The following is a 14,321-nucleotide window of genomic DNA, read 5'->3' on the forward strand; positions in this document are numbered from 1 at the left end:
TCCCTGAGTCTCACTTTGCTCATCTACAAATGTGGCTCTTTAAAGTACCTACCTCCTAGGGTTCTTGTGAGAATCCAGGGAGTTGATGTCTGACAAGATAGTAAAGCAGTGTCTGGTACTTGGTAGCTACTGTCTAAGGGAGCATTGCCTGGTGCATTGTAACTACTACCCAAGTATTTGTTAAGTAAATGAACAGTCTAGGGAAGCCATACTCCCACCGAGTACATTTTATGCCTGCTATATTCAAGGCACTGATACATGTGTGAGGTACATGCAGACATGTCAGAAGTAGACCCTACCTTCAGGGACTCTACTGTCTTTCAGGTGAAGCAATAAGAGTATGGAATAACCAGGACAGAAAGTAGTGCATGTATAGTCAGAGTCATGAGTGGTAACTAGTACTTTATAAATACAGACAGGGAAGACATCATGTACAGCAGGGATGATGGAGAAATCCTCCACTAAAGAAGAAGGATTTCATTTGGGTCTTAAGGAAGGCATTAGATATTAAGGTACATGGTAATTGCTGGAAATGTGGTGGCAAAATATTAGCAGAGTGGAGAATATGTAAAAAGGCTTGGAGGAGGGAAAGCCCAATGTATGTTTAGGGGAAGGTGATTAATCCACCTTCACTAACGCATAAGGTTTGACGGTGGGAGTAGGATATAAATCCAGGGGTGAAGACAGGAGCCAACAATGCTTTCTGTAATGCTTTGATAGTAATTTCTCCTAGATAGAATGCAAGCATTAGGACATCAGGGTCTGTGTCTGTCTTGCTCTGTGCTTTATCCCCAGTGCCTAGCACAGTACTTAGCAAAGAGTAGAGTCTCAGTAAGAATATGTTAAAAAATGAATAAATTAAAGAAACAAATAGGTTTCAAGAAAAGAGTTTTCTAAAAAAAGATTTGGAATCATTGTGTCAATAGAGAGAAGCTGCTGAAGGAGACAAAGATGTAAGATTAAATGTCATGGAAGTTGGTCAGGTCTTTGGCCATCGATACACATGCATCAAAGAACAGAAGAATGTGAATATCCATTGCTCAGGAACCTGAGTCCAAAATGAGTTTCTTAACCAAAATCCACAAGTCAGAAGTAAAGGAAAGTTGGAGGAGACAAATGTGGACAATGTATTACTCCACTTTCTATTGCTAGAACTGAATACCACAGACTGGGTAATTTATAAAGAATACAGGTTTGTTTAGCTCATAATCCTAGAGATTGGAAAGTCCAAGATCAAGGGGCCAGTGCCTGGTGAGGGCTTTCTTGCCACATCATAACATGATGGAGGACATCACATGGTAAGAAAGCAACAGTGTGCCAGCTCAGGTCTCTGTTCCTCTTCTTTTAAAACCACCAACCCCACCTTTGACTGCAGGGTGAGGGGGTGGGGCTCAACCTGATGACCTTATCTAGCCCTAATTTGGAGGTTCCACCTCCAAATGCCATCAGCATATGAATTTGAAGACTTAGTTTCCAACACATAAAATTCAGGGGGCACATTCAAGCCATAGCAGGCAGGCAGCTGTCTCTGAGATAATTGAGCTGCTGAAGGCCTTTTTTTCTCTGCAGCACATAGGGGAAGGGTTGGTAGGGGGACAGTACAGGCCTCAAAGACATTGGTGGGCATAGGACTCATTTTTCTGAGTGGAGGCAGCAGGAATTGAAATCTAGGAATCTTGAAGTCCTCAATAAAGCTTGGGGCCAGGCCAGAGGGCCTTCTTAGAGAGTGATGTGCATGGGCCTAGTGGTGACCCCAGCAAAGTCCACGACCATCAGGCCACCAGACACATGCTGGCCTGAAGACATGGAGCAATACACTGGGTGTTCAGTAGTGTTTGGATTCTGAAGATGAAAGACTGGGCAGAGAGCATTCTGCCTTTGAGTACATTGCTGTCCCTGTTGTTTCTTGACCTGGTAACAAGAAGGTTCCTAATGTATCATCATGTCTGAAGTTGGAGTTATAAACACATTGTATACCAGAATTTTATGTAGCCTGCTGGGAACTTGAAAGGACCAATGGACAGGTGCTCTGGAGGCAGAAACAGACCAGATTTGTGTCCCAGTTCTTCCACCTCCTAGTTCTTACCTCTGGGACCTTGGGGCAGGCCCGGAGTCATTCTTGCCTCAGTTTCTTCATGTATAAAATGGCATCTATCTCATAGGCTTCTTGGGAGGATTAAATGAAGTAATGTTTGGAGCATGCTTGGCACATAGTGATTAAGATCTGACCCCAATTCACAAACCTCCAAGAAAGCTGGTCTCCAGGACAAAAAGGACATGTCCACTAAGCCTTATCTGAAATCCCATGAATAGCGCAAAAGCACCATTTATAAAAGGGAAACTATAAACTGTGCCTCATTAAAATCAGGACATGTAAAAAAGGTGAAAAGACTATGAGAAAATATTCACAAACCATATATCTGACAAAAGACTAGGACCTAAAATACTAAAAAAAACTCGCAAAACTCAAGAAACAAATAATTTAATTAGAAATAGAACATAACACATGAATATTTATTTCACTGAAAAGGATATACAGGTGGCAGATAAGCACATAAAAAGATGTTCCAGGCCAGACATGGTGGCTCATGCCTATAATCCCAGCACTTTGTGAGGCTGACACAAGAGGATTGCTTGAGCCTAGGACTTCGAGACCAGCCTGGGCAACATAGTGATACCCTGTATCTTAAAAAAAAAAAAAAAGGTAAAAAAATTTTAAATGGTGTTCCACATCAATACCTCAACATAAGGAAAATGCAAATTAAAACTACAATGGGATGTCACTATACAGCTATCAAAGAGAATGGTTGAAATGAAAAGTAGTTATAATAACAAATGCTGCTGAGGGTATGGAGAAACAGAATCACTCATACATTGCTGTGGGAATGTGAAATGGTAGAGTCACTCTGGAAAATCATTTCTTTAAAAAGTGAACATGCAACTGCTGTATGACTGACAATTGCACTACTGAGCATTTGTCCCAGAAAATGAAGACTTGTGCTCATGCAAAAATGTGTACATGAATATTCATAGCACACTTATTTGTATTAGAAAGACACAACATGGCTGGGTGCAGCGACTCATGCCTGTAATCCCAGCACTTTGGGAGGTCGAGGCAGGTGGATCACCTGAGATCAGGAGGTCAAGACCAGCCTGGCCAACATGGTGAAACACCGCCTCTACTAAAAATACAAAAATTAGCGGGGTGTGGTGGCGCATGCCTGTAATCCCAGCTACTTGGGAGGTGGAGGCAGGAGAATCACTTGAACCTGGGAGGCGGAGGTTGCAGTGAGCCGAGATTGTGCCACTGCATTCCAGCCTGGGCAGCAGAGTGAGACTCTGTCTCAAAAAAAAAAAAAAAAAAAAAAAAAAGAAGGGAAAACAAAACAAAACTTGGAAACAGCTCATATGTCTTATAGTAGGTGAATGGTTAGAGAAAAATACTGTGGTATATCCACCACCACAGGATATGACCCAGCCATGAAAATTAGTGAACGGTTAGTACACACAACAGTCTAGATGGCTCTTCAGGGAATTACGCTGAATAAAAAGAGCCAATCCATAAGGTTACAGACAGTAGGATTCCCTTTATATAATATTCTTTTTTATTATTTATTTCTTTATTTATTTTAAACTTTTATTTTAGGTTCAGGGGTACATGTGCCAGTTTGTTATATAGGCAAAGTCCTGTCACAGGGGTTTGTTGTATAGATTATTTCATCACACAGGCACTAAGCCTATTACCCTATATAATATTCTAATATTCTTATAATGACAAAATTATAGAACTGGCAAACAGATTAGTGATTACCAGGGATTAGGGATGGGTGCTGGGGTCTGGGAGGGAGGTACATGTGATTATAAAAGGATAAATGAATGATCCTTGTGGTAATAAAATTGTTCAGTATGTTGACTGTGCTGTTAGATACATGAACCTACATATGTGATAAAATTCCATGGAACAAAATACACACACATGCAAATGGGTACACGCAAAACCAGGGAAATGTGAATAACATCGGTGGATTGTACAAATGTCATTGTCTTGGTTGTGATCTTGTAGTACAGTTTTCTAAGATGTTACCCTTTGGGGAGACTGGATCTAGGGTACATGGGATCTCTCTGTATTATCTCTTACATCAACAATTACCTCAACTAAGATTTCAATAAACACATAGACAGTGACAGATAAAGTGCCACTAATTGTAAAACTAAATCAGAAATAAAATAAAGCAATGACAGAGAACCTGTCTCAGAGAAGCAAGAGGTACAACTCCCAGAGCAATTTCTACACAGAGCACTGTGTCATGAAGCCTGATCCAAGGTCCTGTCTGGACTTGATGGGACAGAGAACCTCTTCAGTGATATCTGCTCTCATGAAGGTGGAAGTGTTCTGAGAACTAGTGCTGCATATTCACCACCCATTCTATGTGGAGTGCCTGTCTCATAATGACAGTGTGGCACTGTGACATCTGGGGTAGAGGGGGTTTTGAGGCAGCAGGGCCTGTTTAGGGCTCCACAAATTCCACTACTGTAGGCCACTCCCTACAAGTGCAGGTGGGTTCCATGATTACATTGGGTTCTACACTAGCCAGATCCCTAAGGGGCTGAGACCGCGGCTAATGTACCAGAAGCTGATATTCACTGAACCTAGGCCCTGGGCTCTACGTGAATCAATTTACTAAGTACTTTGCATGAATCAATGTACTTAATCCTTGCCACAGTCCTATTGCTTACTTTTGAAAACCAGGCTTTCCTGTTCCCACATGTTCCAACCCTGGTGTATTAGGTGTTCATTCTGCCATTGGGTCATTGGCTGATACTGATTTCTTCGTAGAGCAGCTGAGAGGTCCTTGAGAGTGACTCTCATCAGCCACTCCTCACTCACCTCCTGCCTCCTGTGCCCCAGGATTGCTGGCTAATTAGGAAGTGGCCAAGTGGGACCGTGCAGGGATCCTGGACTCTCCACAGCCACCACATCCTGTGGTCAGACAGCAGGGCTCCAGGGCAGGGATCTTGGGTAACAATAGCCGACCTATATGGAGCATTGCCTGGGTGCCAGACCCTGTGCTCAGAGTGTCACCCCTATCCTCTGACTTCATCCCCACCAGTATCCTGTGAAATTGGTAGGATTTCCATCCCTTTTTCGTGATAAGGAGATCAAGGGTTACAGAAGTGAAGTTGCGCGAGTGCACAAAGCTGATCAGTGGAGAGCAGTAATTTGCACCCAGGCCTGGCTGACCCCAGAGCCCATGATCAAGTTTAGAGTCCTGCACAGGGCCTAGCGAAGGTCTCAGTAAATGTACAATGGCTGAATGAAAGGCCACTGGATAAATCTCATCCTGGGGCAGTACTAGTAGTCCTTAGGGTATGTGTCCTGAAATGAGGTAGCAAACCCGTCAGCTGGGGTAATAGGTGTGATCTGAGCTTGCGCTAAAAGATCCATCTCCTTATAGAGGCGTCAAGGAGAATTGTTCGTTTGTTGAGTACCTGCTATACATCCAGTTCTGGGCTACACTTCAAGGATGAATGAGATGGGGTCCCCTGTTTTAGAAAACACTCCGTGTTGCTGTGGAGACCAGTGACAGTTGTGAACTTCATGGTCTTTACCTGCTGTTTCTATCTTGTGAGGCCCCGTCCACCTTGTCACCTTACTTCAGATCACCACTTGGGCTGTGACTGCTATACATTTCTGTGATGGGTTTCACTTAGGAGTTTTAGACTGTTTTGTGATTGGGCTTGGCTGGGCCTGGGCCTCCTGATATGGTGGTTTAACCCTCATTTCAGCATATGTGTGTGTCGTGGGGTGGTGAGAAGATACATTATTACAAGAATTTAAGCTTCCTTGCTTTTTCAAGTGTCTTTCCCATATACTCTCCTAATTGGTATTTTGTTGGGCTAGTGGTTCTCAAAGTGTATACCCTGGACCAGCAGCATTACCTAGGAGTTTTTTGAATGCAAAAGATCAGGCCCCAACCCAGACCTACTGAATCAGAATCCCTGGAGTTGGGCCCAGCAATCTGTGTTTTGACAAGCTCTCCAGGTGATCATGATACAAGCTCAGGTTTAAGAACCATTGATAAATATAATGGGCCTGGGGTGTGGCTGGTACTTCATAAATGGTCAAGATGGTTACTTGGAATGATTCTGATACTTCGTAGAGCTGACTGGTCAAGAACTTGTTGTTCCTGAAGGAGGCAACATGGACCTGGTGCTCACCTTGGTTTCCCAAGGACCTTTCAGTATTTAGCCCTGAAAGTCCCACATCCTGGCAACTTCCTATAGTCACAGACATTTAGTTACCTTACTGATAAAGGGCAGTGTAGTGCCACCCATTGTTGCCAGGGTGCCATTATGTACCTTGAATTTACAGAGGGGCAAACTGTGACAGAGAGAAGTCACACAGTTAGGAAGGATGTGTTGGTGCCAGAATTCAAATCCAGATCTGTCTCACTCCAGAGTCTATGCTTTTAACAAATTTCTCAATGTGGAATTGCTATGTCAGAGCATGCATGTGAAAAATTTCTAATACCGTTGCTGAATTCTTATTCAAGAGGCACACCACATTGCCTCTTGTCCGAGAGCCACAGCAACACACGTATTTTTATGCACTATTGTATATATATTAATGCAGCATATATATGTATGTATATATGACAATGCATATAAAAAGATGTGTTTTTTCCATATATTTACCAAATGGGGGTTTATGAACCTGTTTGATCTTTGCCAATCTGGTAAGTAGGCCTCATTTTATTTTCTGGTGCACATTTTTGACTTCAGCTAGTGTGATCAGTTGGACAGCAAAGCTGAGTGTAATGGGACACAAGAAATTGAATAGGGCATACCTTGTTTTGGCTTAGTGTGAACTTCATTGAAATAAAGTCCTGATGCACTTCACAGGCTCCTGGGGATACCATTAAAGATACATATGTGAAAATCTATGAGGATGAACATCCCATCTCATTGGTCCCAAGTGGATGCCAGGATTGAAGAGACCATTTTGTAAAGAAGTTTGCTGGTCTTTTCCAAGTCTCTAAAGACATCTCCTCCTTCAAGTTGCAGTTACATGCTTGCGGCTTGGCTGAGAAACCCATTAGGTTACCTGGGGGAACAACATGTCGGAGGTTTAGGACACATACTCTCTCTATTCTTCAAGGGAATTTGTCTCTTTCTTCCAACCTCCTCAAATTGGTGGCAGAGTAGAGAGACATTTGATGTGTCAAAGGAATTGGAGAGGGCACAGGAATTCAAAAGCATGAGGTTGGAGGAGATATATACATGTTGTAAATGTGGAGAATCCACTAGCAAGTGAAAATGGGAGCCATATTCCTGTACAAAGCCTACAAAAAGTTTGTGACTGAGGTGTTGAAAATACGGAAGTTCTGACTCTCAATTCTTGTTTGCCTTTGAGGTCTCAACTCACCTGGACTGTTTTACCCCAAGGGTTCAGGGATAGCCCTCATCTATTTGGCCAGTAATTAGCCCAAGACTTGAGCCAGTTCTCATACCTGGACATTCTTGTCCTTCGGTATGTGGATGATTTACTTTTAGCCACCTGTTCAGAAACCTTGTGCCATCAAACCACCCAAGCACTTTTTAACTTCCTCGCCACCTGTGGCTGTTTCCAAACAAAAAGCTCAGCTCTTCTCACAGCAGGTTAAATACTTACGGCTAAAATTATCCAAAGGCACCAGGGCCCTCAGTGAGGAATGTATCCAGCCCATACTGGCTTATCCTAATCCCAAAACCCTAAAGCAACTAAGAGGGTTCCTTGGCATAACAGGCTTCTGCCGAATATGGATTCCCAGGTATGGCGAAATAGCCAGGCCATTATATACACTAATTAAGGAAACTCAGAAAGTCAATACCCATTTAGTAAAATGGACATCTGAAGCAAAAGTGGCTTTCCAGGCCCTAAAGAAGGCCCTAACCCAAGCCCGTGTTAAGCTTGCCAACAGGGCAAGACTTTTGTTTAAATGTCACAGAAAAAACAGGAATAGCTCTAGGAGACCTTACACAGGTCCGAGGGATGAGCTTGCAACCCATGGCATACCTGAGTAAGGAAATTGATGTAGTGGCAAAGGGTTGGCCTCATTGTTTACTGGTAGTGGCGGCAGTAGCAGTGTTAGTATCTAAAACAGTTAAAATAATACAGGGAGGAGATCTTACTGTGTGGACATCTCATGATGTGAATGGCGTACTCGCTGCTAAACGAGACTTGTGGCTGTCAGACAACTGTTTACTTAAATATCAGGCTCTATTACTTGAAGGGCCAGTGCTGCGACTGCGCACTTTTGCATCTCTTAACCCAGCCACATTTCTTCCAGACAATGAAGAAAAAATAGAACATAACTGTCAAGTGATTGCCCAAACCTACACCATTCGAGGGGACCTTCTAGAGGTTCCCTTGACTGATCCCAACCTCAACTTGTATACTGATGGAAGTTCCTTTGTAGAAAAAGGACTTCAAAAAGCAGGGTATGCAGTGGTCAGTAATAATGGAATACTTAAAAGTAATCCCCTCACTCCAGAAACTAGTGCTCAGCTGGCAGAACTAATAGCCCTCACTCAGGCACTAGAATTAGGGGGGAAAAAAAGGATAAATATATATACAGACTCTAAGTATGCTTACCTAGTCCTCCATGCCAACGCAGCAATATGGAGAGAAAGAGAATTCCTACCTTCTGAGGAAACACCTATCAAACGTCAGGAAGCGATTAGGAGATATTATTGGCTGTACAAAAACCTAAAGACCTTACACTACAGGAGTCATCAGAAAAAAAAAAAAGGGAAATAGAAGGAAACCGCCAAGCGGATATTAAAGCCAAAAGAGCCACAAGGCAGGACCTTCCATTAAAAATGCTTATAGAAGGACCCCTAATATGGGATAATCCCCTCCGGGAAACCAAGCCCCAGTACTCAAAAGAAAAAATAGAATGGGGAACCTCACGAGGACATAGTTTCCTCCCCTCAGGATGGCTAGCCACCAAAGAAGGAAAAATACTTTTGCCTGCAGCTAACCAATGGAAATTACTTAAAACCCTTCACCAAACCTTTCACTTAGGATTGATAGCAACCATCAGATGGCCAAATCATTATTTACTGGACCAGGCCTTTTCAAAACTATCAAGCAGATGGTCATGGCTCGTGAAGTGTGCCAAAAAAACCCCCCTGCGCTTCAGGCCATACATTTCAATCCCTGTACCTGAACAATCGAACAACTTCAGCACAGAAATAAACACCACTTCCATTTTAGTAGGACCTCTTGTTTCCAATCTGGAAATAACCCATACCTCAAACCTCACCTGTGTAAAATTTAGCAATACTATAGACACAACCAACTCCCAATGCATCAGGTGGGTAACTCCTCCCACACAAATAGTCTGCCTACGCTCAGAAATATTTTTTGTCTGTGGTACCTCAGCCTATCGTTGTTTAAATGGCTCTTCAGAATCTACGTGCTTCCTCTCATTCTTAGTGCCCCCTATGACCATCTACACTGAACAAGATTTATACAATTATGTCGTACCTAAGCCCCACAAGAAAAGAGTACCCATTCTTCCTTTTGTTATCGGAGCAGGAGTGCTAGGCAGACTAGGTACTGGCATTGGCAGTATCACAACCTCTACTCTGTTCTACAAACTATCTCAAAAACTAAATGGTGACATGGAACGGGTCGCCGACTCCCTGGTCACCTTGCAAGATCAACTTAACTCCCTAGCAGCAGTAGTCCTTCAAAATTGAAGAGCTTTAGACTTGCTAACCACCAAAAGATGGGGAACCTGTTTATTTTTAGGGGAAAAATGCTGTTATTATGTTAATCAATCCGGAATCATCACCGAAAAAGTTTAAAAAATTCGAGATTTTAAGAAGAAGAGCTTCAAAACACCGGACCCTGGGGCCTCCTCAGCCAATGGATGCCCTGGATTCTTCCTCTTAGGACTTCTAGCAGCTATAATATTGTTACTCCTCTTTGGACCTTGTATCTTTAAGCTCCTTGTTAAGCTTGTCTCTTCCAGAATCAAAGCCATAAAGCTACAAATGGTTCTTCAAATGGAGCCCCAGATGCAGTCCATGACTAAAATCTACCACAGACCCCTGGACTGGCCTGCTAGCCCATGCTCCAACGTTGATGATATTGAAGGCACCCCTCCTGAGGAAATCTCAACTGCACGACCTCTACTACACCCCAATTCAGCAGGAAGCAGTTAGAGCAGTCATTGGCCAACCTCCCCACAGCACTTGAGTTTTCCTGTTGAGGGGGGTACTGAGGGACAGGACTAGCTGGATTTCCTAGGCTGACTAAGAATCCCTAAGCCTAGCTGGGAAGGTGACCACATCCACTTTTAAACACAGGGCTTGCAACTTAGCTCACACCTGACTAATCAGGTAGTAAAGAGAGCTCACTAAAATGCTAATTAGGCAAAAACAGGAGGTAAAGAAATAGCCAATCATTTATTGTCTGAGAGCACAGTGGGAGGGACAATGACTGGGATATAAACCCAGGCATTCGAACTGGCAATGGCTACCCTCTTTGGGTCCCCTCCCTTTGTATGGGAGCTCTGTTTTCACTCTATTACATCTTGCAACTGCAAAAAAAAAAAAAAAAAAAGAAAATATGGAACTTGAAGGAATAATGAAAAGTAAAATTAATGTATATATAGCTTAGACTCTGAAAGGAAGAAGGAGGCCTCAAGAAAGGCCTAAAAACTGGAGGAGGCACTGTTGCAGATGGCTAAAGTTTAGAAGAAAGGAAAGTTCTACATACCATGTTCCAAGAAAGAGGCAGTCTACATGAGTTGTGGAGTCCCTGTGTCCCTAATGTGGTAGCTTTCTGATGTGATTGCCTGCTTGGAAGATTTCTCCCAAGTGACTTACATTCACAGCAGGTAGACCGGACAACTAACATGGATTGATACCTTGGTGAAGAGAAAACCAAAAAAAATTTTCCTTTTTAGAATATTTCCAGCTCTATCAAGTTGTAATTTAGATACAATAAGATAATAAGATCCACCCATTTTATTTTTATTTTATTTTTTAGATGATTTAGATTTTATTTTATTTTTATTTATTTTTCTTCAATTTTTATTTTAAGTTTGGGGGTACATGTGCAGGATGCGCAGGTTTGTTACACAGGTAAACGTGTGCCATGCTGGTTTGATGTACAGGTCATCTCATCACCTAGGTATAAGCCCAGCATCCATTAGCTATTCTTCCTGATGCTCTCCTTTTCCCAACACCCCGGCTCCGACAGGCCCCAGTGTGTGTTGTTCCCCACAATGTGTCCATGAATCCACCAGTTTTAAATGTATAGTTGGATGAATTTTAGTAATTTTATACGGTTGTGTAATCACCACCACAATTAAGTCATGGTGCAGTTTCGTATATCTAAAAAGTTTCCTTGTGCCAATTTATACCCTTCCAAGACCCCATTAATTTGCTTTCTGTCACTGCAGTCTTTTGTATTTGACTTCTACTTAGCATAATATTTTTGAGATTTATCCATCTTGTTGGGTCTATCAGGATTTGTTCCTTTTAATTGCACAGTTTGTTTATCCATTCATCAGTTGATGGACATTTGAATTGTTTCCAGTTTGGGGCTACTATGAATCATGCTGCTATGAACTTTTGAGTGTGGGTATTTCTGGATGTATATTTTCACTTCTTTTGTGTAGATATCTAGAAGTGGAATTTCTGGGTTGTATGTTAACTGTATGTTTAATTTCATAACATATATAACCTCCTCCCATACTGTTTTCCAAGTGGTTATACCCACTTTGGATTCTCACCAGCAATTTCTATGAGAGATCTATTGATCCACATCCTTTCCATCACTTGGTATTGTCAGTCTTTTTAATACTAGCCATTTGAATGGGTGTGTAGTGATGTATCACTGTGGTTCTAATTCACATTTTTTTCATATGGCTAATGATGTTGAGTATCTTTTCATGTACTTATTGGCCATTCATACACTTACTTTTGTGAAATGTCTGTTCAAACATTTTGCCTATTTTTAATTGGCTTATTTGTCTTTTTCTTACTGAGTGATAGGAAATGTTTATAGATTCTGGATACATGTTAGATGTATGTATTGCGAATATTTTCTCCTTGTATCTTATGAAGAATAGAAGTTTTGAATTTTATGAAGTCCAATTTATTAAATGTTTTCCTTTTATGGTTTATGCTTTTTGTATCCTAAGAAATCTCAGCCTACCACAAGGTCCCAAATTTTTCTCTTATGTCTTCTAGAAAGTTGATAGTTTTAGTTTGTACATTTGGGTCTATCTATGGAACATTTTGAGTTAATTTTTGTGCCTGGTGTGAGATAAGGGTAGAAGTTTATATTCTTTCCCAAATGGATATCCATTTGTTCCAGCATTATTTGTTTAAAAAACAGGCTGGCCACGGTGGCTTACGTCTGTAATCCCAGCACTTTGGGAGGCTGAGGCGGGTGGATCATGAAGTCTGGAGTTTGAGACCATCCTGGCCAACATGATGAAACCCTGTCTCTACTAAAAATACAAAAAATGAGCCGGGCATGGTGGCACGTGCCTGTAGTCTCAGCTACTCGGGAGGCTGAGGCAGGAGAACTGCTTGAACCCAGGAAGCAGATCTTGCAGTGAGCCCAGATTGCGCCACTGCACTCCAGCCTGGTGACAGAGCGAGACTCCGAGACTCCGTCTCAAACAAAACAAAACAAAACAAAAACAAACAAACAAACAGTCCTGGTTTGTTTGTTTGCTTTTCTTCTGTTTTCTCTCTGTACTTGTATTTTACTGAGCTAAGGGTCCATTGTCTGTATCTGGTAACAATCATGTGGATCTAAATTGTAAGTGGAAATACTACTGTTGCTTCAGAAATGGAGCCTAGGTTGTAATGAATATTAGTAATTTGGCTATGACATTTGGTAATGTTTTGTGGATGTGTAAACTAAGGATACCACAAGAAGAACCAATACACATGTTAATCCATTTATCCTCACCTATCTTTGAAGACCTCCAAAAATATTAACTGTAATTTAGCTCAGAAACTATCAAACCTAGCCTCGTCTGAATCACTTAAATTGTCTTAAATTGTGCCTTTAATTGTCCTTTATTTTTATTGTAGAGATAATGACTGCATATGGTTTCTAAGAAATTGAACAGTATAGAAGAGAAAGTTTCCTGTTTATTTACTAGTTTCCAGTCAAGAGGTAACTTTAAAATTAATTTGAATTTTGAGTTTTTCTGATGATTAATATCATTACTTTAAAAATGTGTTTATATTTCTAGCTCTTGCTTTATCATTTTTAGACAGTATTTGTTGACTACTAAGAAAAATGAAGGATTTAACATATGCTACCTCTTTAACCTATTTCTGACTTCCTCCAAATTTTATTATATTATTATAATTTTCAGAACATCTTAGTGGTTGCCTTTACAACTTTAAGTAATATACTTAAATCTCTATTTCTGGATCCATTAATTACATACAACGTTTATTGGCGCTCATTTCAGAGATGCTTGCCTACACTCTTTCTCCCTCCACTGCTTCCGACTTCTGCCAGGTATAATATTTCTTGTATGTTATTAAGCTCATAGTAACTACTGCCTGTGTTCAAATCTCTGTTCCAACACTTGTTATCTATGTAATCTTGGGTAAATTACTGAACGTCTCTGTGCCATCACTTTCCTCAATTGTCAAATGGAGATGATAACATCTTCATAGGGTTGCTGTAAGATAAAATTTCACTGAAATCGAAATAAATATTTCAAAGCACTTAAAATTATATTTGGCATATAGTAAGTGCTTTTTAAGTGTTAAATATAAAAATAAAATGACAAAATTTAAAAATAAAAAAATTCTGTTTTACAACTTTAATGAAATCTTCAGACTGCTGTATCTCTAGCTTGATTCAAAAAATCAAACCAATGGGCAAAAGAGATAAACATTTCACCAAGGAGGATATACAGATGGCAAATAGGCACATGGAAATATGTTCAACATCATTAATTGTTAGGGAGACTTAAATTAAAAACACAATGAGATCACTATGTATCTATCAGAAGGGCTAAAATTTGTACAATAACACATGCTTTGGAAGATGTGGTGAAACTGGATCACTCATACAGTGCTGGTAGAAATGTAAAATGATACAGCCACTTTAGAAGAAAGTTTCTTTTGGCGGAAAGTGGGTATAGATATAAGAAGGAAACATAAGGGATTCTTGTGGTGATGGAATTGTTCTGTATTTTGAGTGTACCTTGACTGTACCAATGTCAATATCTTGGTTGTGATATTGTGTTATAATTTTACAAAGTGTCGTCAGTGAGGGAAAT

The 14,321-nt window shown here is 40.9% G+C and overlaps 1 pseudogene; it reads left to right on the plus strand.

Moving 5' to 3' along the window:
* The first annotated feature begins 8,032 nt into the window (after positions 1–8,032).
* Positions 8,033–10,215, plus strand: LOC129529848 (syncytin-1-like; annotated as a pseudogene).
* Positions 10,216–14,321: the final 4,106 nt, after the last annotated feature.

Source organism: Gorilla gorilla, chromosome X, assembly GCF_029281585.2.
Source record: "Gorilla gorilla gorilla isolate KB3781 chromosome X, NHGRI_mGorGor1-v2.1_pri, whole genome shotgun sequence".
Taxonomy (NCBI): domain Eukaryota; kingdom Metazoa; phylum Chordata; class Mammalia; order Primates; family Hominidae; genus Gorilla; species Gorilla gorilla.